Genomic DNA, 19087 nt, shown 5'->3' on the forward strand with positions numbered 1-19087 from the left:
CATCTCAAGTCAGGTCATGAAAACAACGAATGGCTTCCACAAATCTAGACCCCAGACACTTTTGGATTTTTCTTGCCCATGTTGTTTTTATTATTTTTAAAGATTATTTTTTATGTGAATTTGTTACAATATTGTTTCTGTTTTATGGTTTGGTTTCTTGGCTGCGAGGCACGTGGGATCTTAGCTCTGACCAGGGATCGAACCTGCACCCTCTGCACTGGAAGTGAAAGGCGCTCATCCGTGTCCGACTCTTTGCGGCCCATGGACTATACAGTCCATGGAATTCTCCACGCCAGAACACTGGAGTGGGTAGTCTTTCCCTTCTCCAGGGGATCCTCCCAACCCAGGGATCGAACCAGGGTCTCCCGCATTGCAAACGGATTCTTTACCAGCTGAGCCGCAAGGGAAGGCAATGTCTTAACCACTGGACCACCAGGGAGGTTGCACCTATGTTGTTTTCAAAACAACCTTCTTAAGGTATAATTCATATGCAATAAAACACACACATTTGAAGCGGACATTTCAGTGAGCTTTGACACACGTGTATATCCATGTGATCATGTCGTAATCTAGTTAAAAAATTCCCATCGCTCCAAGAAGTTCTCTTGGCTCTTCTCAATCTTGTCCCACCTTCTCTGATTCCAGAGAACCACTGATCTGCTTCCTGTTGCCACTGATTCCTTCTGCCTCTTCTAAAGCTTCATAGAAATCGATTCATACAATATGTGTTCCTTTTTGACTGACTTCTTCCATATAGCATTATGTTTTTGAGATTAAGCCATATTATTTTGTGTATCAATAATTCATTCCTTTTTCTTTATTGTGGAGGAGTCCTCTGCATAGCAGCTAGAATAATCCTTTTATTGTATATTTAATTTCTTGTAAATAGGAAATACATTCGCATGGTTCAAACATCAATCAATATAAAAAGATGTACAGGGGAAAATCTTACTCTCATGCCTCTTTTGTGTCTTTCCAGTTCCTGTCTCCTCCCCATCAAATCAACAGATGTTTCTACGGTGATAAGTGCTAGGAAATATGGAGGATGCTTTGACATCTTACCCTCTAGGGCCCAGGGGAGCACAGAAAGGAAATGAGAGATTATGTGCTCAAGCTTGATTTTAAAGTACCTGTAGGAGTTTGGTAAACAGGCACAGAGAGGGAAGTTACCCCAGGCAGGGGGCACAGCACAAGCCAAAGCATTGAAGCCTGAAAAAGCACTGCACATTCTGGAAGGCACAAAGAATTTTTGGAGAGTAAAGCGTGGGGGTGGGGATGGAGGAGAGTGCCAGACGAGGAGGCATGAGCATTGGTAGGGAATATCCTCTTAAAGGGCCATGTTATCCAGTCCTTGTATGAACATGGAATAGTTTTATTTTCCAGTAATTGATAATCCCTATGCTGTGTTAAGAGCTTCCCAGATGGCGCAAGTGGTAAAAAAAAACAAAACAAAAAACTGCTTGCCAATGCAGGAGACATTAGAGTTGCCCGTTCAATCCCTGGGTCAGAAAGATCCCCTGGAGGAGGGTATGGCAACCCATTCCAGTATTCTTGCCTGTAGAATCCCATGGATAGAGAAGCCTGGCAGACTACCATCCATAGGGTCAAAAAGAGTCAGACATGATGGAAGCAACCTAGCATGTACAAATGCATGCTTTGTTAAATTCTCTATTTTCCCTGGAGAGGCAGCTGACTTCGTGACATCTCAGTCCTGATTCTATCACTTTTAAATCATGTTTGGTTTAATAAGGCTTGGTCTGGGACTTTGCTGGCAGTCCAGTGGTTGAGACTTACCTTCCAGTGCAGGGAGTGTGGGTTCGATCCCTGGAGGGGGATCTAAGATCCCACACGCCTCACAGCCAAAACTGTGAGGCATAAAACAGAAGCAAAACATAAAACAGAAGCAATACTGTAACAAATTCATTAAGACTTTAAAAATGGTCCACATCAAAAAAATCTTAAAAAAAAAGATATGTGGTCCTGTCCTTGTAAAATCTCAATCTCATCGTCCACTTAATGTTTTCCCTCTACTTCTGTGCAGGCTTCCGTGGCTCTCATGGCTTGGAGCAAGCAAGTATGTATATGTGTGTGTATACATGTTTGTACACAAGCGTGTGCCTGCATATATGTCTAAGTGAGGGGTGGTCTTCTCTTTCACATACCCCTCCCTCTTCTCTGCTCTGTTTCTGTAAGGAAGAGGGAGGGGAGGCTAACTGGAGGCGTTGAGGCTCCTCTTTGCTTCTCTCAGTGGTGATGAAGGTGACCCTTCCTGAGGGTCACCACCACTGACCAAGCTCAATATCTGTCAGCTCCAGTGGAGGAACAGAGGCTCCGTAAGCTCAATCCATGTGGAACTCAATTCCAAAGAGCTGTCTAGGTAAGAACCAGTCTGTGAGAGACTCATTCTCTACCTGCAGCCCCCAAATTCATGCCTTCAACCCTATGCTTGTGGCCAGTGTTGCAAGAATTTTGCATCCCTTTGGAAGACGGGATCATCTCAGAGAGGTGGTCCATGCCTCTTCTTTGTCTGCCCAGAGCATCTTTGCCTCCCTCACCAATGTTCTAGGTCACTAAATAGGGTCCCTCAGCAAGCCCTGGACTCAGCAGATAACCAATTAGGGAAGGAGATGTCAGTCTCTGCTAGTTTCCCTCTGCTTGGACTTTAATGGACCAGTCGAGAATCCTTTCTCCTCTTTCACAGGAAGAGGTGTGGGGAGGGCATAGCTGAGAGTGGGCAGGTCGTGTTTGGCTTCCGGATGGAGGTCCAGCAGCCCTTCGAGGATGGAGAAGATCTGCGTGAAGGATGCACAATGGGGTTGGACTCCAGAGTGATTTAGGGGACAGAACCTGCTGCCTGTACTAGTTTGCTAGGGCTGGCATAGCAGGGTACCAAAAGCTAATAGCTTAAACAGAGATTTATTTTCTCAGAGTCATGGAGGTCAGACATCTGAGATTGAGGTCTTGGCGGCATTACCTGCCAGAGCTGGGAGGGGTAATCAGGTACAGCCAGCCATTTCCCCCTCTTTCAGTGGTTTGCAGACAAGCTTTGGTATTTCTCGGCTTTGCAAACATATCATCCCAAATTCTGCCTTCATATTCACATGGCATTCTCCTTGTGTGTATGTCTGTTTCCAAATATCCTTTTTTTTTAAAAAGTAAGGACACCAACATATTGCATAAGAGGTCCACCCTAATGACACGTCTTAACTAATTACCTCTGAAATGACCCTATTTCCAAATAAGGTCACATTCTGAGGTCCTGGGGGCTCGGACTTCAATATATGCATTTGCAGGCGATACTGTTCAATCCATAACAATGTCCCAACTGCTATAAGGAGTAAGGATGGCAAAGTCGTGGCGATGCTAAAAGTTGAGTCCGGGTCCTGTATGAATTGTGCTTGTGCCCATCCCCCACACAGGCACAATCCTACAAACCTTTCAGGATCGTTGTGCGGATCAAATAAGACAACATTTGGGAATGTGCAGAGTGCCCAGACCTGTTGAGTCTGGGCAGTGAGGTCATCTGCCTTGAGGCCCATCCTCTGAGACACCTTGTCTTGCTGGAAATGTGGAACCAGCAATAGAGGAAATCTTCTAATCATAGTTTTCACTTTTCCTTTGACTTGAAACTTGGGGCAGAGCCAGGAAATTGGAAGTTCACGTTTCTGAACTCAAGAGTTAAAGCTCCTCAAAAGCTGCGGGCTGAACACATGCCTTCGAGACATTTTTAAGGCGCTTTTTCCTCCAGCCCTTCCGGGCACCTGGATATGTTTCCTTTGCCATCTCATCCTGGAATTGATCTGCCCACTGCTCTCCACACAAGTTCCTCTTCTCCCCAGAACTGGGAGCTCACTATAATCCATGAGCACCAATGGGTGGCCTGGTCTTGGCATTTTTTCCTTCCCCTCAACAATGCGACAACTTGTCCTCTATTTGGGTTCATTCCTGGCCCAAATAGACCTCAATCTGCAGCAAGGACATTGTGTCTGTCTTTGGTCCTTTATCTAGGCTAAATTGCATTCACCTGTTTCTTCTAGGATGGGGGTAAATCTCTAGCTAACTTGATTAAAAACTATCTTCATAGGCAGTATCTGTACATGATAAAAAGTGGTACAAAAGGTTGAAAATAACCCTTCCTTCCCTGTTCCCAGTCCTCCATCTCCTTTCTCTAGGGGAGGGTCTTTCTTACCCTTCCAGAAGCCCTTCGTGACCACAGAAGTATACACGATAACACAGATTCTCTACACCTTGTTTTTAGCACTGACCAATAAAGTTTAGAAGATGGTTTCATATCAGCAGATACTAATCCGGCTCTTCCATTTTAATAACTGTAGAATATTCTGTTATATCAAAATTCTGCAATCTGTTTAACCAGCCTCATTTTGATGGACATCTGAATTAGTTCCATTCTTGCTATGACAAACGGTGTTGTAAATAATATCATTGTGCAAATGTATTCGTGCGCAAGTGTGAAATGTCTGTGGGAATTAATCTTAGAAGCAACAGTTTCCCTATTTTGCTTAGGTTTAATTGAGCTTCTTGAAACTGCAATGTTATATCTTGCACCAAATTTGAGAAAAATTTGGGCTTTTCTTCTTTTTTGACTGTGCCTTGCGGCTGCCAGGATCTTAATTCCCAGCCCAGGGACTGAACCTGTGTCCCCTGAAGTGGAAGCATGGAGTCCTAACTGCTGAACTGCCAGGGATTTGCAAAATTGGAGCATTTCTTAAAAAAGTGTTTTTTTTCTGACTTATTCCTTCTTTTTTTTCCTCTTTCTGGGACTACAATTACACGTAAGTTGAGTCTTTTGATGTTGCATAAGTTCCTGAGGTTCAGTTCACTGTTTTTTCAATCACCCCCCTCTACCCCCCATTCTTCAGATCAGATGCTTCCTATTGAATTTGCTGACTCTTTTATTTTTTCTACCATATTTAATTTGCTGTTAGGTCCATTCCGTTTATTTATTTTTTTAATTTCAGATATTGTTTTCAGGTCTCGAATTTCCATTTGGTTCTTTTTCAAAGTTTCTATATTTCTGCTGAGGTGTCCTATTTGTTCATGCTTCTTCAGCAGTTTTTCCTTATGTCTTGGAACATAGTTACAACAAAAACTTTAAAATCCTTGTTGGCTAATTCCAGTGGTTGGATCCTGTGGGTGTTGATTTCTTTGGATTGTCTTTGCTTTTGAGCATAGGTTGTGTTTTTCTGTTTTTCACACGTTGACTGTTTTAGCATGTATCCTAGACATTGTGAGAGGTGTGAGAGCAATTGATTCTGTTAGGTTCCTCTGAAGAGTATTATTTTTTTTTTAAAGAAGGCAGTCACTTTGATTGATCTAACTGAAAACTTGGCCTCCTCTTTGTTAGACAGCAAAGAAAATCTCAGTTCAGTTATTTTAGCCATAATCGGGCTATTTAGGGGCTTCCCTGATAGCTCAGTTGGTAAAGAATCCACCTGTAATGCAGGAGACCCCGGTTCAATTCCTGGGTCGGGAAGATCCTCTGGAGAAGGGATAGGTTACCCACTCCAGTATTCTTGGGCTTCCTTTGTGGCTCAACTGGTAAAGAATCCACCCGCAATACAGGAGACCTGGGTTTGATCTCTGGGTTGGGAAGATCCACCTGCAATGCAGGAGACCTGGGTTTGATCCCTGGGTTGGGAAGATCCTCTGGAGAAGAGACTGGCTACCCACTCCAGTACTCTGGCCTGGAGAATCCCATGGATTGTATAGTCCATGGGGTCGCAGAGTCAGACACAACTGAGTGACTTTCATTTTGAGCTGTTTAGAGTCTGTGTTGTTCATGCACAATTGAGGAGTTGGCTAGAGATTTAGACAGTTTATACACAGAATTTGAGGATCCTTTTGCTTTGAGAGGTTTCTTTCCTCACTTTCAACCACTATGGTTTCCCTAAACTCTTTCTTTGGGTTCTTCACACAAGCTAGAGCATGGCCTTCCCTCATATTAAAAGCCATAAAAATGGGAAGCATCAAGTGCTGAGCCCTTATTTCAAGTTTTAACTTCCCTCTAGTATCTCCCCACTGTGGTTTTCTTTCCAGGGCCTTTAGAGGGTTGTTTTTCAGATTGATCCGATGTTTAGAGTTGTTATGTAAGGGAGAGTGGTCTAGGGGACTTCCACGGTGGTCTAGTGGTTAAGAACCCACCTTCCAATCAGGAGATACAGGTTCGATCTCTGGTCAGGGAACTAAGATCCCACATGCTATGGGGCAACCAAGCCCATGAGCTGCAGCTACTGAGCCTGTGTGCTTTGGAGCCAGAACACCACAATGAAGACCCAGCACAGCCAAACATAAGTAAATAAATAAAATTTAAAAAAATAAAGAAAGAGAAAGTGGTCTGGTAGGAGATACTTGACCAGTTTTAGTGATGAAGAATCTCCATTCCCTTCCTTGCACTTAATATTTAAAACTTGTTCTTGATGTTTTATTTATTTAGGCCACATGGCATGCAGGATCTTAGTTCCCTGACCAGGAATTGAACCTGTGCCCCTTGCAGTGGAAGAGCAGGGAATTCCCATATTTTTAAAAATTATTTGTAATTGTCTGCCTTCCCATCCCTCTGTAAATGTTTTGCAGGGAGGTGGGGATGGAGGCCAATTTTGTTCATCATTGTATCCACAACTCATCGTACAGAGCACATGATATAGACTCAATATATGTTTGTTGAATGTATTAATGAAAGTAGACACAGTCCTTATCCTCATGGGACAGTCTGTTGGAGAAGATAGATAATAAACAAAATAAATACGAGGTTAGAAAAGGGAAGCACAGAGTCAAATAATGTAAATAAGGATGACCAACGTTACTGTGCCCAAGCATTATGCCAAGTGTTTGACAAGCATCATTTCATTTAATCCTCACCATTGCTTATAAGGTAGGTGCATTAGTTTTCTAGAGATGCTGCAAAAATTACTGTAAACCGGATGTCACACAACAGCAGAAATTTATTCTCTTACAGTTCTGAAGACCAGAAGTCCAAAATCAAGGCGTCAATAGGAACATGTTCCCTGAAGACTCTAGGGAAGGAATCCTTCCTTGCCTTTCGTAGCTTCTGGTAGTTTCTGGCAATCCTCAATGCTCTTTGGTTGCAGCTGCATCATGATAACTTTCTGTTTATAAGATATATTTAATTTTGCTTATTTCATTCTCTATATATTCTATCTATATATGGTTGTATATATAGAGATTATATATAGAGATAAAATATAGACGGACTTCTCCTTGGATTTCCTTTTATTCCTTCCAAACTTAAAACAAGATGGGACAGTGCCCACTGAAATGCTCTTTCACCCAGCCCTGACTGTCTCCATCTTGGTCACAAGACAGATGACTACGTGCTTAGTTAAAATCATCTCTGGATTTGTCAGTCCAAGAGGAAAGTGAAGGTGGTCTTAAACCTGTGTCAACTCCATCAATCCCACAAAGACAGAGAGGGGAGCAGGGGAGAGGAGCTGCTTAGCAGTGAAGAGGGTCATATGATGTGCAGGGGACACCGGCTCTGCCACAACTCAGTGTGGGATCTGGGGAAACTATATCCCTTTAAGTGTTTGTAGTCCTTTTATAAAACCTGGATGATCGTGGTGACCTCCCAGGCTTGTGAAAGATGAAGGAGGTGGAAGTTTTAAACCCCAAAGAAAGAAACACTGGAAATCACACATTCTTATGAATATGAAGAAGAGGGATGGCATGGGATCTTAAGGGCTGCCAGACTGTGCTTTCTTGGGTTGGTTTCCCCTGAGGACTGTCATGGTTGCCAGAAAGTTATTGCTTGTATGTGTCAGCAAGGTTTGTTGTAATTCCTCCTCAAGAGGAGGGATGGAACTTTGTCCTCTCACTGACCTGCAGAACAAGCCGGTGTGGAGGTTTCGGGGACAAGTACTTCCTCTTCCTCTCAGGAGATCTGGAAGTCATCCAGGGCAGATGTGGGAACCACTGGGCCTGAGGCAGCTGCAGGATGGGAGGGCTGGAGCAGGAGTTCCCGGATGTGATTGGGCACCTGCTTTTCCAGAGAACTTCTTAGGAATTTCTGGGTCCCCTCATGGGATAGTTCACTGGGGGTGATCTTGTTTTTTTTAATTTATTAATTCATTTTTGGCTGCACTGGGTCTTCATGGTTACACAAGGGCTTTCTCTAGTTGCAGTGAGTGGGGGCTACTCTTCACTGTGGTGTGTGGGCATCTCACTGTGATGGCTTCTCTAGTTGGGCAGCACGGGCTCTTGGCATGTGAACTCAGTAGTCATGGCACACAGGCTTAGTTGCTTCATGGTGCGTGGGATCCTCCCGGACCAGGGATTGAATCCGTGTCCCCTGCATTGGCAGGCGGATTCTTAAACACTGGACCATCAGGGAAGCCACTGAGGCTGATCTTAAACAACAACAATTTTTTTTAAGCTTAGCAATATGGGGCCAAACGCACAGACGTTCCTGGGGTAATTTTGTTGCTGTTTAGTCGCTACTTGTGTCTGACTCTTTGTGACCCCATGGACTGCAGCATGCCAGGTTTCCCTGTCTTTCACCATCTCCCGGAGTTTGCTCAAACTCATGTCCCTTGAGTTAGTGATGCCACCCAACCACCTCATCCCTTCTCCTCCCACCTTCAATCTTTCCCAGCATCAGAGTCTTTTCCAGTGAGTCGATTCTTTGCATCAGGTGGCCAAAGTATTGGAGCATCAGCTTCAGCATGAGTCCTTCCCATGAATATTCAGGATTAATTTCCTTCAGGATTGACTGGTTTGATCTCCTTGTTGTCTAAGGGACTCCCAAGAGTCTTCTTCAGTACCATATTTCAAAAGTGTAAATTCACATATTTCAGAGGGGTATAGTGGATTAAATAGTATGGACCCCAAATTCCTACTGAAACCTCAGACTGTGACGTTATTTGGAAATGAGGTCTTTGCAGATATGATTAAGATAAGGATTGAGATGGGGCCATACTGGACTTGGTGGGCCCTAAATCCAATGAGAATGTCCTTATAAGAAGACAGGATACACAGAGAGACACATAGGGAAGAGGGCCTTGAGAAGATGGAGGCAGAGATCTAAATGATGCTGTCAGAAGCTAAGGAACACCAGGAGTACTTCTGGTGAGTGTTTCTCACCAGAAGCTGAGAAAGGTAAAGAAAGATCCTCCCTGGAGTCTTTGGAGGCATTGTAGCCCTGTTTTCAACTTGATTTTGGACTCTGGCTTCCAGAACTGTGAGAGAATAAATTTCTGTTGTTGTAAGCCACCGTATTTGTAGTAATTTGTTATAGCAGCTCTAGGAAGCTATTATAAAGGGCAACTGGATAATATTTGAGTTGAGGGCACTTAACCCATTAATTCCACTGCCAAAAAATTATTGTAAGGATATGCTTTCATATCTATGCCAACATACATGTATAAGGAGATGGTTGGGAAATGAGGGTGGAAATTTGCATACTGTAATTCAACTATGCAAGACTTTGTTTTGGTAGTTAAATATAGTGAAACAGCAATTGGGGAATTTTCGTGAAATGTATATAGAAGATCTTTGTTCTGTTTTTGTAACGTTCTATAAATTTTAAATTATTTCATAATAAATCCCTACCAAATATGAAGTTGCATATTAATTGACATTGTACTTTGAAGGAAAAGCGTTTCCTTCTTATTTACTTATATAGTTATGTTTATATTAGTGCAGACTCATGGATCTTTATTTTATTCCTTGGGTTATAATTCTTTAATATCATCATTTATTTTGATATTGAGTTATACCAGATTTGTCCACTGGGAGTCCATTTAAGCTGGATTGCATGTCCTTCTGACATGTCTCCATCTTTCTTAGAGCACTTCCTTACCTTCTGGGGGAAGAAGGTATTTCACACTCACCTTATACTTTGTCTGCCTCAGCCTCGAGATCCATCATTTCTCTAAGGATCTTGGTTTATTTTTATGGAAGAATAGTATTTAGAAATCAAGATCTGGACAATAAGTGTGCTTATTGCACTCAAACGATATTATATAACTCCTGATTTGATGCTAACAGAAGCACACAGACACCTGTAAGTATTTTTGACACAAACTCAGATCTGAATCTGGCCAGCCTCTAAATTTTATTTTTTTAAGATTTTTTGATGATGTGAACCATTTTTAAAGTCTTTATTGAATTTGTTACAATATTGCTGCTGTTTTATGTTTTGTTCTTTTTTCTTTGGCCGTGAGGCATGTGAGATCTTAGCTGATGGATCAGGGATGGAACCTGCACCCACTTCATTGGAAGGTGAAGTCTTAACCATTGGACCACCAGGGAAGTCCCTGGGCTAAAGATATAAATATGAGAGGCTTCTGTATTTGGATGCATTGAAAACCTGCCAGGGTAAAGTGGCTAGATAGCCTCCACTGGCCTCTATAAATCTACCCTTCATCCTTCTCCACTCTGTTTGTGCCCTGGGATGTTGACCTCTGTGGATACAGAACCCATTGTTGAGGACTTTGCTTACAGGTTTCTTCTTTCTAAAGAAATGTGAGATGAAATAAAAGACCATTGGTCTTCCCAGGTGGTGCCAGTGGTAATAAATCTGCCTCCCAATGCAGGAGATGCAAGAGATGTGGCTTTAGTCCCTGGGTGGGATGATCCCCTGGAGCAGGGCATGGCAACCCACTGCAGTATTCTTGTCTGGAGAATCCCATGGACAGAGGAGTCTAGAGGGCTATGGTCCATAGGGTCACAAAGAGCTGGCCACGACTGAAGCAAGTTAGCATGCACGCAATGAACCATTGGGCTGGTAGGAGTTGAGGAAAACTTATTTTTGTTTTTTAGTTTATCGGACATTTGAACTCCAATGCTTGAACCCAACATTCTCTTGACACATAGAGCCACTGGGAGGACAGAATTGAGAAGGGTGATTATCAATAAAACAGAATCTCGAAGAGAGTAAGCATTCCAGTGGAGGGGTTTGCCTTGGAAAGGCAGAATAATCTATGTGGTTCTTGTAGGCTGTTTGATTTGGAGCAGGTCTTTATGTTAATAGGTTGACCATCCCCTTACCTGTACTATTCAGGTGGTGAAGTGAGTTAACCTTTTGTTTAGCCACTTATATCCTTGAACACTTCCTTTCAAGTTCAACCTGACCTGGTCCCCAGAAATAACGGTACATACAATCACATCAGCCTTCCAAAGGAGGCGGCTTCCATTCAGTGGAAGGCACTGAATGCGTTTGTATATTGCAGACAAGTGAACTTACTTACATCGTAAATGAGGGGGGAAATGGAAATTTCAGAACAGACTGAGTTGAAATGCAGAGGAGGGGAGGGACCAGAGAGGAACCAAAATGAAGAGGGAGTTGAGTATGGTGAAAATGTAAAAGAAAACTCAGGCTTCAAAGTGGCCACAAGGGACCTTTCAGAGTGGCAATGCTGAATGTAGGTTGGAGAATATTTTTCTGGGTGGTGCATTATATAATCTCCTCTAAACATCCCTTAACTCTTTGGTAAGGTCTGAGATGTTTAGGAATCTTTGTTTTAGTGGATTCCCTTTGGTTAAAACTGGCAGAGGAGCGGCACTAAACATTAAAAAATTTTTTTATTGGAGAATAGTTGGTTTACAATATTGTGTTAGTTTCAGGCATACAGCAAAGTGAATCAGGTGTACATATGTTGTAGTCACGTGTTCCAGGAAGCAAACTCACTCAGAAGGACAATGCAGATAGTGGAGTGCAGTTTAGGCCCAAAGCAGAGTCTCCTCTTAGCCAAGGACTCCGACCAGTTTTTGTGAAAACCTTATGTACCTTAAGTGTAGGTGCCCAAACCCACCTCCCCAAATTCCCTGAAACTAGTCTGAACAAAGGAAAAAGAAAGATAAAATCAAAGTTAACCTAAGCCTCACAGTGGACAATTGTCAATAGGTCTGTGGTCACTCCCCAATAAGCATAATAGAATGTATGATTCTATTTGGTTACACAGATAATTAGGGTATTCTTTTAGGGATGGAGAGCCCTGGTGCTCTTCCTTCCTGGGGCCTGGTTTTCCAGTTGGTATGTCGTTTCCATAGATCCTGGGCATATAGCCAAAGTCCACAGTCCGGCCCAAGATGGAGTCCTGCTTTCAAGACAGAGCCTGTTCTGTTTCCTCCTTCACATATACATACATCCCCTCTTTTTAAAGATTCTTTTCCCATCTAGGTCATTACAGAGCGCTGAGTAGAGCTCCCTGTGCTACACAGCAGGTACTTACTAGTTATCTGTTATATGCATATGTTGGTGTGCTATGTGTCAAGCCAATCTCCCAATTTATCCCTCCTCTCATTGCCCCCTGGTAACCATGAGATTGTTTCCTACATCTGTGACTGTATTTCTGTTTTATAGACAAGTTCGTTTTTACCATTTTTTAGATTCCACATGTAAGTGATATCATAAAATGTTTGTCTTACTTTAAACATTATAAAGGATTGTGGGAAAATATGTTTTATATAACATGAAAATTACCACGTTAACCATTTTCAAGTGTACAGGTCTGTGGCAGTTCTGTGCGCATTCCCGTTGTAGTGCAACCGTCACTGCCATCCATCTCCAGACGTTTTCATCTTCCCAAACTGAAATTCACTACCCATCAAACACCTCCTGCCCATCCTCTGCTCCTCCCAGCCCCTGGTAACCACTATTCTACTCTCTGTCTTATGAGTGTGACTTACTCTAAGTACTTCATGTAGGTGGAATTATGCAATATTTATCCTTTTGAGAATGGTTTCTTTCACTTGTCATTACTGTATTCAAGTTTCATCCTTTTATAGCATATGTCAGTGGTAATCTTTTTTTAAAAAAAATATTTTTGGATGAGGACCGTTTTTAATGGTCTTTATTGAATTTGTCACAGTACTGCTGCTGTTTATGTTTTAGATTTTAGGCTGCAAGGCATGTGGGATCTTAGCTCCTCAACTAGAGATGGAACCCACATCCCTTGCTTTGGAAGGTAAAGTCTTAACCACCAGGGAATTCCCTTTTAGGGTATTCCTTTTTAGAGCTGATTAATATTCCATTGTTTGTATATACCATATTGTGTTTATGTGGCATTCATCTATTGATGGACATTTGATGGATTCTACCTTTTGGCTATTTTGAATAATGCTGCTACAAGCATCGGTGTACAAATATCTGTGTTCCCACTTTCAATTCTTTTGGTTGTACACCCATAAGTGGAATGGCTGAATGACATGGCACTTTTAATAAACCAAGAACTTATTTTATTTTTGGTTGCGCTGGGTCTTCATTGCTGAGCGAGGGTTTCCTCTAGCTACAGCAAGTGGGGTCTTCTCCTCGCTGCATTGCGTGGGCTTCTCATTGCCGTGGGGCTTCTCTTCTTGTGGAGCACAGGGTTCAGGTGGGCGGGCTCAGTAGTTGTGGCACACGAGCTTTTTGCCCCAAGGCATTTGGAATCTTCCTGGACCAGGAAGCAAACCCATGTCCCATGCATTGGCAGGCGAATTCTTATCCACAAGACGTGACAATTCTACGTTTAAAAATCATTTCTGTTTTTTTAGGAACCAAGGAGCTGCACTTTACGTTTTGGGTTGAGGTGTGGCACCCCCAGACCCAGAGGGAGCAGGTTACACACTCAATGAAATGCAAGTTGGTTGAGTAAGTGAGAATTATCCAAAATCTTAGGGAGGAAATTTTGCTTTCAAAGACATTGGCCTTTGGGCTCAGATGTATTCAAGCTAATTTTTCCAGGTGCTCAAGATGAACTCTGGTCAGTAATGCACACCAGGCTCAAAGTGCTTTTATGTGTATAACCAATTCACTTAAATAGGTTTTAAAGCAACTTACAAAAGGGATAACATGATAGTAAGCTGAAAATAAAGAAATCAAGGATGATAGAAAATACGGTGAGAAGAGTGAGGTGAAGTTGGAAGAAAAGTCTGTGTGTAGGAGGCAGTTTCAAATCCTGAAAAATGATGCTGTGAAAGTGCTGCACTCAATATGCCAGCAAATTTGGAAAACTCAGCAGTGGCCACAGGACTGGAAAAGGTCAGTTTTCATTCCAATCCCAAAGAAAGGCAATGCCAAAGAATGCTCAAACCACCGCACAATTGCACTCATCTCACACACTAGTAAAGTAATGCTTAAAATTCTCCAAGCCAGGCTTCAGCAATACATGAACCGTGAACTTCCAGATGTTCAACTTGGTTTTAAAAAAGGCAAAGATACCAGAGATCAAATTGCCAACATCCGATGGATCATTGAAAAAGCAAGGGAGTTCCAGAAAAACGTCTATTTCTGCTTTATCGACTATGCCTTTGACTGTGTGGATCACAACAAACTGTGGAAAATTTTGAAAGAGATGTGAATACCAGACCACCTGACCTGCCTCCTGAGAAATCTGTATGCAGGTCAGGAAGCAACAGTTAGAACTGGATATGGAACAATAGACTGGTTCCAAATAGGAAAAGGAGTACATCAAGGCTGTATACTGTCACCCTATTTATGTAATTTATATGCAGAGTACATCATGAGAAACGCTGGGCTGGAAGAAGCACAAGCTGGAATCAAGATTGCTGGGAGAAATATCAATAACCTCAGATATGCAGATGACACCACCCTTATGGCAAAAAGTGAAGAAGAACTAAAGAGCCTCTTGGTGAAAGTGAAAGAGGAGAGTGAAAAATTTGGCTTAAAGCTCAACATTCAGAAAACTAAGATCATGGCATCCGGTCCCATCACTTCATGGGAAATAGATGGGGAAACAGTGGAAACAGTGGCTGACTTTATTTTTCTGGGCTCCAAAATCACTGCAGATGGTGATTGCAGCCATGAAATTAAAAGATGCTTACTCCTTGGAAGGAAAGTTATGACCAACTTAGACAACATATTGAAAAGCAGAGACATTACTTTGCCAACAAATGTCCGTCTAGTCAAGGCTATGGTTTTTCCAGTAGTCATGTATGGATGTGAGAGTTGGTCTATAAAGAAAGCTGAGTGCCAAAGAACTGATGCTTTTGAACCGTGGTGTTGGAGAAGACTCTTGAGAGTCCCTTGGATTTCGAGGAGATCCAACCAGTCCATCCTAAACGAGATCAGTCCTGAGTGTTCATTGGAGGGACTGTAAGCTGAAACTCCAATACTTTGGCCACCTGATGCAAAGAGCTGATTCACTGGAAAAGACCCTGATGCAGGGAAAGATTGAGGGCAGGAGGAGAAGGGGACGACAGAGGATGAGATGGTTGGATGGCATCACCGACTCAATGGGCATGAGTTTGAGTAAACTCTGGGAGTTGGTGATGGACAGGGAGGCCTGGTGTGCTGCAATTCATGGGGTTGCAGAGTCGGACACAACTGAGTGACTGAACTGAACTGAGGAGGTTATTAGAGGTAGACTCTGAGTTTCCCTGCAGCCAAAGCAAAGTGGCAAAACAAGACTTACATATGGCATAGAAAAAGTACCAATTGCTCATAAGAAGCAAAGCATTTATTTCCTGGCTGCAGACTTGAGGGACTTTTCCCCCTGGCACTTACACAGGGGACACAGTTGGCACAGAGCTAGTGTCTTTCATTGTATCACTACTAGACTGAAGATTTTTCCATATGTTTCTTTAAAAAAATTATTTATTTTTAATTGAAGGATAATTGCTTTACAGTATTGTGTTGGTTTCTGCCAAACGTCAACATGAATCAGCCACACATAGCATCAGTTCAGTTCAGTTCAGTCACTCAGTCGTGTCTGACTCTTTGCAACGCCATGAATCGCAGCACGCCAGGCCTCCTGTCCATCACCAACTCCCGGAGTTCACCCACACTCACGTCCACTGAGTCAGTGATGCCATCCAGCCATCTCATCCTCTGTCGTCCTCTTTTCCTCCTGCCCCCAATCCCTCCCAGCATCAGAGTCTTTTCCAATGAGTCAACTGTTCGCATGAGGTGGCCAAAGTAGTGGAGTTTCAGCTTTAGCATCATTCCTTCCAAAGAAATCCCAGGGCTGATCTCCTTCAGAATGGACTGGTTGGTTCTCCTTGCAGTCCAAGGGACTCTCAAGAGTCTTCTCCAACACCGCAGTTCAAAAGCATCAATTCTTTGGCACTCAGCCTTCTTCACAGTCCAACTCTCACATCCATACATGACCACAGCAAAAACCATAGCCTTGACTAGACGGACCTTTGTTGGCAAAGTAATGTCTCTGCTTTTGAATATGCTATCTAGGTTGGTTGGTCATAACTTTCCTTCCAAGGACTAAGCGTCTTTTAATTTCATGGCTTCCAGAGAGCTTCTTTGTATTAATTATTGTGTCCAATTCTGGCAACCATCTTCATTTCACAGATGGATCCACTTAGTCTTAGAAAATATGTATCTGCCTGTGATCACACAGCTAGTAAATGGCAGAGATTTGAAATCAAATTCCCTGATCCCTGAATTGACCTTTTTTCCAACTCTATTCTTGCTATCCAAATCTGACTTGCAATCTTGGTGGTACTGAAGATGGCTTTAGACCTGGGGTTGCCAGTTCATAGGGTCACAAAGAGTTGGACATGACTGAAGTGACTTAGCATGCATGCCTGCTTTCGTATGACAGCAGTAGAATTGAATAGTTGTGAAGATATGGTCCACAGTACTGAAAATATACATTATCCGCCACGGTACTGAAAACATACATTATCTGCCCTTTCCAGAAAAAAGGTTGTCAACCTCCACTTCAGATGATTCTTAAATGCATATTTTAAGTTTTGACAGGTAGAGAATTATTTTAATCCTGTTTAGAAAAAATATAACCAGCATGCAAAAACTGTGGATTCATGAATATTATTGTTTAGGAGGAAACTGAGTTTAGAGAGCATACTAATGTAAAGGACTTCCCTTGTGCTGCAGTGGATAGGAATCTGCCTGCCAATGCAGGAGACGTGGGTTCAATTCCTGGTCTGGGGTTCAATTCCTGGTCTGGGAAGATTCTGCAGAGCAACTAAACCCATGTACCTCAAACTATTGAAGCCCATGCGTCTAGAGCCAGTGCTCCACAATAAGAGAAACCACCCCAATGAGAAGTCTTCACACTGCAGTGAAGAGTGGCCCCTCTCGCTTCCACTAGAGAAAGCCTTGCAGCAATGAAGACCTAGAGCCACCAAAAGTAAAATAATAATAATAGTAAAGTGAACCTAATGAACTAGTACATAATGGTATAAATGATCTTTGGCTCAGTAAAAAGTGTGAAGGTGGGGAAGGAGGGGCTGATATTTGAGGACCACCAGGCTATGCAGGTGCTGAGCAATAACGATGGATGCTGAGCACTAGCAGAAAGCTTCGGGCCAACCCCTCTGCCTGGAATGGTGGCTGCTGCTCTTCTCAGACAACTGTGATAGTTAATAATGGGCTGTTATGCCTGGTGCTTTCCATTTCTCAAAGGATTTTCACATCAATTATCTCAAATGGATATCATTATTTCCACTTAGTGAATTCATCCATTAATTCCTTAACAAGGATTTATTGAGCATCTATCATGTACCAGGTGGTATTTTAGAGGCTGGGGATATAGCCAGGAACAAAATGGGCAGAGTTGCTACCCTATGGGCCTTAAATTTTAGTAGGGGTGAGTATCAGGATTTTGGCAGCAAGGAATCAAAATCCATCATGCCCTCTGGCTTGGGTAATAAGAAAATTTATCACCCGTTATAACAAGAGGGGCAGTGTTCAGTTGGGCTGCAGGTGCAGTGTGTTCATGGTTCTGCTCTGCTTCCCTGTGATTCTCTTGAACTTGCTCATCTCCATGTGTTTACCATCTTCTGGTTGGTCTCAAGTTTGCTTTGGTGTATCCAGACAGGACAGCACCCACAGGAAAAACAGAAACACCGTTTCTTTCTCTTATCTTTTTCTTAGGAATGAAAAACTACCAGAAGGCCCCTCAAGAGACTTCCTCATGTGTCTCACTGTCATCATATTATTTAAATTTAGATTGGACTGCATATTACAAACACTGATTTAAAGAAATGTTAAAATTAAAATGGAGACTGGACTTAAGAATTCCCTGAGTAGGCAAAACCATTTAAGCATGCAAGCAAAAAAATAAATCTAGCTTATTTCGTGAACGCAAGTGAAACTTAAGTTAGATTATTTCTTGCAAATGCCTCTGACAATCATCATAACAGAAACTTAAGTCATCTTCCTGAAAATGGTATGAGATAATTGCTTTCTAAAAGTTCAGATCAGGAGACTTCCCTGGTGGTTCAGTGGTTAAGAATCCATCTTCCAAAAAAAAAAAAAAAAGAATCCATCTTCCAATGCAGGGGATGCAGGTTTGATCTCTGGTCGAGGAATATAAGATCCCACATGCCACAGAGCAATGAAGCCCGCGTGTTGCAACTACTGAGCTTGCAGACTCTATAACCTGTGCTCCACAACAAGAGAGACCCACACACCGCAACAGAGACCCAATGCAGCGAAAATACATTCTAAAAAGGTAAATAAATGAAAATGCAGAAAAAGAATGCGATGCAGTATTATTAATTATAGTTACTGTGCTGTACATCATATCCCCCTGACTTACCTACTTTATAACTGGAATTTTGTACATTCAACTCTCCTCACCTGTTTTGCCCACTCCTCGCCCCCCTCTCTGGCAATCACCAAATCGGTTCTCTGTATCTGTAAGCTTATTTTGTTTCTTCTTTCTTTAGATTCCACAAATAAGCAAGATCATACAGTATTTGTCTTTCTCTGTCTTACTTACTTCACTTACCAGAATGCCCTCAAGGTCCATCTGTGTTGTCACAGCTGGCAAGGTGTCCTTTTTTATAGCTGAATGTCACGCCACACTTCCTTCATCCATACATCCACTGACGGACATTCAGATTGTTTTCATACCTTGTAAATAACGTTGCAGCGAACATGGGGATGCATATATCTTTTCAAATGAGTGGTTTTGTTTTCTTTGAGTAAATACTCAAAAATGAAATTGCTGAATCGTATGGTAGCCCTATTTTTAATTGTTTTGAGGAACTTCCATGCGGTTTTCCATAGTGGCTGCACCAATTTACATTCCCACCAACAGTGCACAAGGGTTCCCTTTTCTCCACATCAACTGAAACTTATTATTTCCTGTCTTTTTGAGAATAACTACTGTAACAGGTGTGAGGT

Source organism: Bos grunniens, chromosome 13 (genome assembly GCF_055505025.1).
Source record: "Bos grunniens cultivar Pamir isolate PY7600 chromosome 13, Bosgru_T2T1.0, whole genome shotgun sequence".
In the NCBI taxonomy this organism is placed as follows: Eukaryota; Metazoa; Chordata; class Mammalia; order Artiodactyla; family Bovidae; genus Bos; species Bos grunniens.